Here is an 8,552-nt window from a genome sequence, read left to right as displayed (position 1 = left end):
CATGGGACAGTTACCTCAACGATGAAGACACTTTGGCAGGATTTCGACCAAAGGACCAGGTCTGGGCACAGGTTCGTCGTTGCAATTTTGTGTTGGAAGATGAGCCTCTAGTTGAAGTCCACGCGCATTTCCCAGACTCGGGCTGCACTCAGTGGGCCTAGATCCTTCCCGAACGAAGGATATATTTTGTGGGATGGTAGACTAGGGGATTAGAGGCATGGCATTGATGGTTACCCTTCTGCTCTCAAGCTCGGCAGCCAAGCATTTCAACACCTGGTTGTGGCACCAGGTATATCTTTCCTGTGTTAGACTGGCCATGCAACCCACCTGCACACTGGGGACAGGCTGGGTCCTCTCCATACCAGACATGTAGATTGGTTGAAGAGGGCAGGACAGCATATATGGCTCTGATGATGAAGCTTATCCTGCTGGACTCCATGCCCCACGGATCGCTCCATGTGATGTCCGTCCTTTCCACGCCCTCCCACTTCATCCAGCTGCCATGCTGGGATTTGGGAGAGAGCTGTGGCACACCTGACTGCTTCCTCCTGGTGGCACACTTCCTCCACCACCATGTGCTGCTGTCCAGCTGGAGAGGTCAAAGTGAGTGTTGTCGCTTCCAATCCAAGGCCGCCTCTGCCATGTTGGACTTTCCCCACGATAACCTGGTGTCTGAGGGTAGTCTTTGCCACTGCAACTGCTGCAGATGGTTTCCATTTCCTCCCCATAGCTAAGGTTGGAGCAGCGATTCTGACACATGGATCCCGGGATTCAGTGAGAGTCATCTCCAGCCTTGATTTGACACATTTGTACTCCTCCACCAAGCTTGATAGGTAGGGAAAGGACTCCATTGCCATAAAGACCTATGCTAATAAGGCATTTTGGCAGAAAGCCACTTCCTCACTTGCACACTGATCAGTCTCTCCAGCCGATTGGCATAGGAAAATGTGACCTCATAGATGGACAGTGGCCACATGAGACGGGGAAGCAGCCCGAACTGAAAGCACCACAGTTTCAGCTTTCCAGGCAGAGCCATACTGTTGATCTGTTTGAGGCCACTGATGGTATCCTACTTGAGTTGCTTCAACTGTTGTTTTGAGTCCTTGAACTCTGAGCCTTACAAGCGCCCTAGGCTTTTGACAGGCTTCTCCAGAACTGTTGGTATTGGCTCGTTGTTAACATGGAACCTCACATTGGTGACCTGGCCTTTGACAATGGAAATACTCTTGGATTTGCTAGGTTTAATCTTCATTCTTTCCCGTTTGATGTTTCTCTAGAGTTTATCCAGCTGACGTTTAGCGCATGTGCTTGTTATAGTTATTGTTGTGATGTCATCCTGCATCTTCACCCTGACTGGGGGAAGACGCAGTCCGGTCTTCAATCGTTCGCCTCCAACTGCCCACTGGGATGCCCGAATAATGAGCTCCATTGCCATGGTAACTGCCAGTGGGGATTTGGTGCAGCCTGTCATTTTGCCGATCTCGAGATGCTACCAGGCAGTTGTGGTAGCCTGTGTAGTAATACAGAAGGTCCTGGAAATAGGCTTTGACCAGCCTTGTGATGCTATTTGGGACTTGAAAGAAGTTAAACGCTGTCCACAAGACCTTATGAGACACTGACCATAATGCATTGGCAAGATCTAAGAATACGAATGCAGGTCTTCCTTCTCCTTCTTGGTCATCTGCACCTGGTGCCAGATGACATTTGTGTGTTCCAGACATCCTGAGAAACCACTTATCCCTGCCTTCTGCACTGAGGTGTCAACAAAGCTGCTCTGCAAAAATGCTGAAAGCCTCTGTGCCACAACACTGAAGAATATCTTTCCTTCCACATTCAGAAGACTGCTCTGTCGGAACTGGTCGATGGTTGAGGAATTTTCCTCTTTGGGAATCAAGATCCCCCCGTCCCCTCACCATGCCTTTGGTATAATTCCTTTTTCCCATGTCACTTTTATTGACCTCCAGAGGTACTTCAGGATGATAGGCGTGCTCTTATAGACCCTATATGGAACTCCGTTGAACCTAGGGGCTGAGGAAGTTCTTGCCTGCTTTACTGTGCTTTCAACTTCACTCCATGTAGGGGAACTTATTTCCATCTGCTGCTCCGGTGAGTGGATTGGTAGCATGTCATCCAGAATGTTGGCAGGCACATGCCTCTGGTTGTCAGAGTAGGTCTTCCTCATGTGCTCCTCTAGCTCTTTTATGAGTGTTTTGAGGGTTCCAGTTGTCCCCTTGGTGAAAAGGTCTTTGACAAACTTGTAGTGGTCCCTGTAGACGTCAGCCCTCATTAGTTCCTTCTTCTTATGTTGGTTTCTCAAGCATTCTGCTCTTTGCAGAGCAGACACTGCTTGATATCACCCTGTAGTGCCTCAAATCCTTTCCTTTCCACTTCTGTGGCCTTCTTCTAGTGTTTCCTCAGGGACCTTCTTTCTTTCACAAGCCTCTCAATCTCCTGTTGTCTACTGGATTTGAGGTGTGCTGCTGGTTCCTTCTGTGTTCCTGGATTCACCCAAATGTCTTTACCTCAAAGCTCCCTAGTTGTAGATAATCTCACCAATCTTGTCCAGCTTCTTTCCTTTCAGACCTTCCAGAAAATGGACAATGTCTGTTTCAGTGGTTTCCAAGTCCTTTTTCTGGCAGGATTTAGGCCACAAGATTTGAAGCTTCCGTCCATTCATCCTCTCTGGTGCGAACTGTGGCTGGATGGGCTCTGGTCTCATGCCAGTTGGTGGAATTGTGTTTGATTGACCTTCGTCTGGGGTAAGTAACACACTCCTCTCTTTGCAAGTGTGTGCTCCTCATGTGACATTTCATCAGTTTAAATCATAAATTGTTTGTTTCCTGTGCCGCAACTCTCCAAAAGCAGAGTAAATGTATTGGCTCCATCTTGTGATGCCCGCTTTGTTCCGGCGTGCCAATACACGCCCTGGACTCGGTGGGTGTTCCCATGAGAACCGCTGCCCCAGAGCCTGCTTCAAACATGAAAAAAACATGTGATTGATGATGTTTGGCACACAAAGTGCGCTGAAACACTAAGCGCCCCATTCACCAGGTGACACACTGGCGCTTTCATTCACCAGGTGAAACTGTTCAGTGGTCCGGATCAACGGGTGATCTGAAAAACAGGCAAGTTTCAGATGTGTTAAAATGGATGAAACAGCGCAGCGCGCTGCTTATCGTGTCAATATCCCTTGGATTGATCACATTAGCGTTCCGATTGCTGACAGACAGTTTGCATCGTAAATACTTTACAATGGATCCAACCAGAAAGAGATCCCAAGTCTGGGGACATTTTGAACTGGTGACACTGAACAAAGTAGATTTTAATTTCTAAGAAAGTCTAAGAAATTTTCAGGCTCTGTTGCTCACACATTAGAAAATAATAAACCACACATGTCATTTTTAATTTGCAGGTGAAGTGTTTGTTTTGTTCCCAGCACCTTACGTACAGTAACAACATGTCACCAATGATGAGGCGTTACCAATCCAGACATGAGAATGAAGTCAGTGGTGCTGCTGTGATGACGTTTCAGAAATCAAAATTTTATCTCACAATATAGACCTTGTTTTTTTCAAGTGACACTAATCATCCTATGTAACTCACGCACATGAACACATATGTATATACAGTATTTATTTTAAATATACATACATGAAGATGTTATCTACAGTATATCTTATTGCTTTATTGAACCCTTCAAGGACAGATGATCATAAGCAGATGGTACCAAAGGCTGCACTCAGGTCAAAAAGGACGAGGATGGTGAGGAGTCCAGAATCAGCTGCCATAAGAAGATCATTGAAGATTTCATTGGACAGTTTCAGTGCTGTGGAGTGGGCGGAAACCAGACTGGAACTATTCATACATGCTATTGTGTGTGAGGTGAGAATGGAGTTGGGAGACAACTGTTTTTTCAAGGATTTTGGAAATGAAAGGTAAATTGGAGATGGAACGGAAGTTGTTGAAGTCAGACAGTTTGGCACGAGGTTTTTTCATTATTGGGGTGATGGCAGTAGTTTTGAACGAAGTAGCGACAGTTCCAGTGAGGAGAGAGGAGTGAATGATGGCAGAGATGAGAGGGATCAAAGAGGGGAGACAGGCTTTAACAAGTTGTATGGGTAAGGGGTCCAGTTGACAGGTGGATGTCTTAGCACTTCTGATGAATTTTGTTATTTCTGAGGGAGTAGGTAACTAAAAGGAAGAGAAAAATTGTAAGGGTGTGTGAGAGTGGGCTGGGACACTGAGGTGAGGGATTGATCCAAGATGTTGGTGAATGTTTTTGATTTTGTCAAAAACATCCAGGTAGATATTTGTGATTTTGTCATTAAAAAAGGTCATGATGGAGTTGCAGAAGGAGGCTGAGTTCAGGTGAGGGGGTAGACAGATTTCTACAGTATATTGTTGTGTGTTGATGCAGAATGTATTCATTTTGACTTTGATGTGTCATACTAAACAGTTATCATAGCAACATCTAAAGCAAACTTATGAAGGATTTCTTTACTTGGGTTACAAAACTTGTTTCTAATTTGTATGATTTCTGCAATTTAAACTTGCGCAGAAAAAAATGGTTAAAGTTGAGATTAGGTATTGAACTATGTTACTGTGCTCGTAACCTCCGAAAAACACTATTAGACTTGTAGGGGTTACAAAAGACACAGTATTGTTGATGCAATGTCAAATTGTTATTTCATCATGGAACATGACTAATCAGTAATATTTCCTCTAAGAAATACAGGCATACACATATGGCGGATTAACAAAATAAGATACCACTCTGACACACACTAAAGGATGTAAACTTCCAGCAATTTTCCCCTTTAACTCCTACAAAAGGGTTAATAGTCACATTATGTGTAATTAGCTGTTTGGCTGTGATTAAAACAAAAATTAGATTAATTCATTTTCTTCAGGATCTAAATCAGTTACCTTTGATATCTGTCAAGATACCAAACTGAGTCAGCACAGTTTCAGTGTGTTACAGTCTGTAACGTCATCAATTGTTTTCTCACAACAGCAAATTTTCTGTGGATCCCACATAGCAAAAGATTTTGGAACCGGAATGTAACTTGCATGAAGATCATTTGACGTGGTGGATATTAAGTAGATGGCATTGTGAAATATTTATCATAGAATTGTAGACATTATCCATGCAAATCATTTGCAATAGCTTTGAACCAACTAAGTAACTAAGTAACTAACTCACTAACTAACAACATTACTTCTTGGCAGAGTATAAAGGTTTGAATAGTAGTAAGTTAAAATGAATTGAGTTCAACTATGCTACGCTAAGGTCATCCTGTCCCTCAAGTGTTCTTGGTCAGTTGCATGCTGGGTACATAAGATCCAGGTTAGATAAGTTGTGTTTAAGAGAGTCAATATTGTACTATTGCCAACTGTATACTAGGTTGACAGTGTCTTGAACTCAAAGTAGTCTAATGTTATCAGCTCTGTTTTATCGGGTCAAATTAACTAGTGCATGGCATGGGAGATGGAAGAGGCAGGAGCGGAAATGGGATGATGGGAAACAGTGTATGAGACAATAATGGTTCATAATATCTCATAATAATAAATCATAAGTCAATAACAGACTAATAAATAAGAGCTTCTCAGGGTTCAGTTTCATTTCATCCAGTAATACTTTGCAGTCAACTGTTTGCCCCACTGTCTTTATTCCTGTCATCTTGACCAATCTTCCCATGTATCACACAGACAAAATTGGATTTTTCTGGTATGAAAATTGCTATTCTGGTTACTGTGACTTAGAGTTGTCATTTTGACTTCTTTTATAATAACTCAAATATACTTTATCTTTTTTATTCTACTTAAAAAATATGTCTTGCATATAGTGATTATAGCATTGCTTTCACCCATAAGTTAAGTCCACAACATTCCCTCACGTGCTGACTTGAAGTATATGATATCAATATCTCATCATCTCATCTAATAGCTCAATCAACCCACCTTCTCATTTTTTCAAACCTTACATTCCGGTGACTTGGTGCACCTGATTTTACTCTGTTAAACTGTTAAATGTTACCTTTGTGCTGCTCCACCCATTAGACCATTAGGAAGGCCTAAAATGTTTCTGTATAGATATTGTTGGGATTCATGTAAACCGCTATAACTGAATTGTGTAAATCATGTCCTCTTGATGACTTTGATGTAGAAAAAAGTAGTAGTTGAGCCAGGCAACATAGTAACTCAATGCAGACTGTTGCACCTTGGTAAATATGCATTTATTCTCTTAGGGTCAACAGGCCAGAGCAATGGAGAGTGTGGAAAAGAGGTGAAGAAGCGTGTACAGACAGGATGGTACAGGTGGAGAAAAGTGTCAGGTGTGATAGAAGAGTTTCAGCTAAAATGAAAGGAATGGTGTACAAAACTGTGGTGAGACCAGCGATGTTGTTTGGTCTAGAGACAGTGTCACTGAGGAAAAGACAGGAGACAGAGCTGGAGGTAGCAGAGATGAAGATGCTAAGGTTCTCTTTGGGAGTGACCAGGATGGATAGGATCAGGAATGAGTACATCAGAGGGACAGCACATGTTAGAGGTTTTGGGGATGAAGTCAGAGAGGCCAGACTGAGATGGTTTGGACATGTCCAGAGGAGAGATAGTGAATATGTTGGTAGAAGGATGCTGAGTTTTGAACTGCAAGGTAGCCAGGAGGCCTAGAGGAAGACCAAAGAGGAGGTTTATGGATGTAGTGAAAGAGGACATGAAGGTAGTTGGTGTGAGAGAAGAGGATGCAGAAGACAGGGTTAGATGGAGGCAACTGATTCACTGTGGCAACCCCTGAAGGGAAAAGCTGAAAAGAAGGGGAAGATTTTCTTGGTATCTGACATTATAATTGAGATTTGAAAATAATCTAGGGATTTCTACCTGATGGCACATTGATTGCAAAGGTGTCTGCCGACAGCTAATTTGGAATATGGATTGATAAAAAACTGTCATTAAATGTACATTAAATGTACATAATTTGAATAATTCAATTGAAGATCCTCTTTTACTCTAGAAATACATCATGTTTTATATGCGCTGCAAGAAAAGTACTTGCAGAAGTGATTTTTTTATCTGTGATTTTTTATAACGATAAACTGTGTATGCAGCCTCCTCCACTCCAAAGAGACTTGATTTAGTGTGTCCTGCTTCTCTGTATGTCATTTCAAATGTAAAATCTGTCACCCAGCATGGCATTGTTTTTGATTTGGTTGGTTGGACATCACTAAGCATTCTTAGACAACAACACTGGTATTTATTTATTAATAAAGTTCTACTGGGTAAACCCCGTGAAAACCTCAGCAACCTTTTTTCTATCAGCCGCAAGAGAGAGGGAGAGAGTGGGAGGGGTCTCAATGAGACTTCCTGGATAAATAAAAGGGAAAACAGAATAAAAGTACTGTAATGTTGAGTTTTAAAAAGTAAATATGTTTTCCTTAATCCCCAAATGAGATAGCCTGATCCCCACTCATTAAATTTATGCTACTAAATGTTTTACCGTATTACAGACGTCATTTTAATGCGACAAAATTGGACGCCGTGAGAAAATTTCTAGCCAACCACAGTACAAGTCGAGGGTAAGGTACCGAGAGGGGGAGTTGTGTTTGATGCTAGTTGTTGGTCATTGGTGGTTTCTCACTGTTCTGTTGGCCCTTCTTTCTTTTCATTTTGTTTGTTTGATCACAACTGTAAAACTCCTTTCTCTTTCTTTTGACAGAGTAGGATTAGAACTAGGAGAACAGCGTAGGGGGAAAGGATTTGAGGCCGTATGGCTTCTGAAGGGAGAGGGGGGTCTGAGGGAGGGGGGTGGCAGCAGGTGCTCAGGAAGAGAGGGGCTCCGGGGGAGGAAGGTGAAATACCAGAGAACCAAAGGAGAGTTAAAAGTCCTGAAGAACTCACAGTGCTGCTCAGAGTTAAGGGAGCTAAACCGGGGGATGCGGGGTTCAAGTCAATCAACCCTTTGCAAATTGACATGTCACTACAGAGTCAGATAGGCAAGGGTTTTGAGGCCAAGATTGTATTTAATGGAGTGTTGAAGATTAATTGTGTGAATAGGAAGCAGTATGAGGATGCTATCAGCATGGGGAAAGTGGTGACCAAAGTAGAGAAGATAAACTTAACTCCTAAAGGGAATCAAGGCGTTAAGGGAGTGGTCTATGAAATGTTTGCTGGTATGTCGGAAAAAGAAATACTAGACAACATTAGAGGTGGACAGGTAACAGATGTACGGAGGTTTAAGAGTAGGGAGGGAGCTGGGTGGGACCCGCCAGTTCTGCTAACATTTGCAGGCACTGAGTTACTAGGGAGGGTTTTTCTTGGTAGTATGGCCTATCAGGCGAGGAGGTACGTGAGGCCGCCGCTGCGCTGCTACAACTGTCAAAGGTATGGACATATTGCGGACTCCTGTAGGGGTAAGAAAAGATGTGTACATTAAAGTGTGGCGGAGATCATGGAATTAAAGAGTGTAGATCAGATGTCCCTAAATGCTCTAAATAACTGTGGGGGGGACCATGTGGCAGCATATCATGGATGTGAATATATTATCAAGGCCAGGC

This window comes from Antennarius striatus, chromosome 9 (genome assembly GCF_040054535.1).
Source record: "Antennarius striatus isolate MH-2024 chromosome 9, ASM4005453v1, whole genome shotgun sequence".
NCBI classification, from domain to species: Eukaryota; Metazoa; Chordata; class Actinopteri; order Lophiiformes; family Antennariidae; genus Antennarius; species Antennarius striatus.
The sequence above is the reverse complement of the archived record's forward strand: the minus strand, read 5'-3'. Positions refer to the sequence as shown.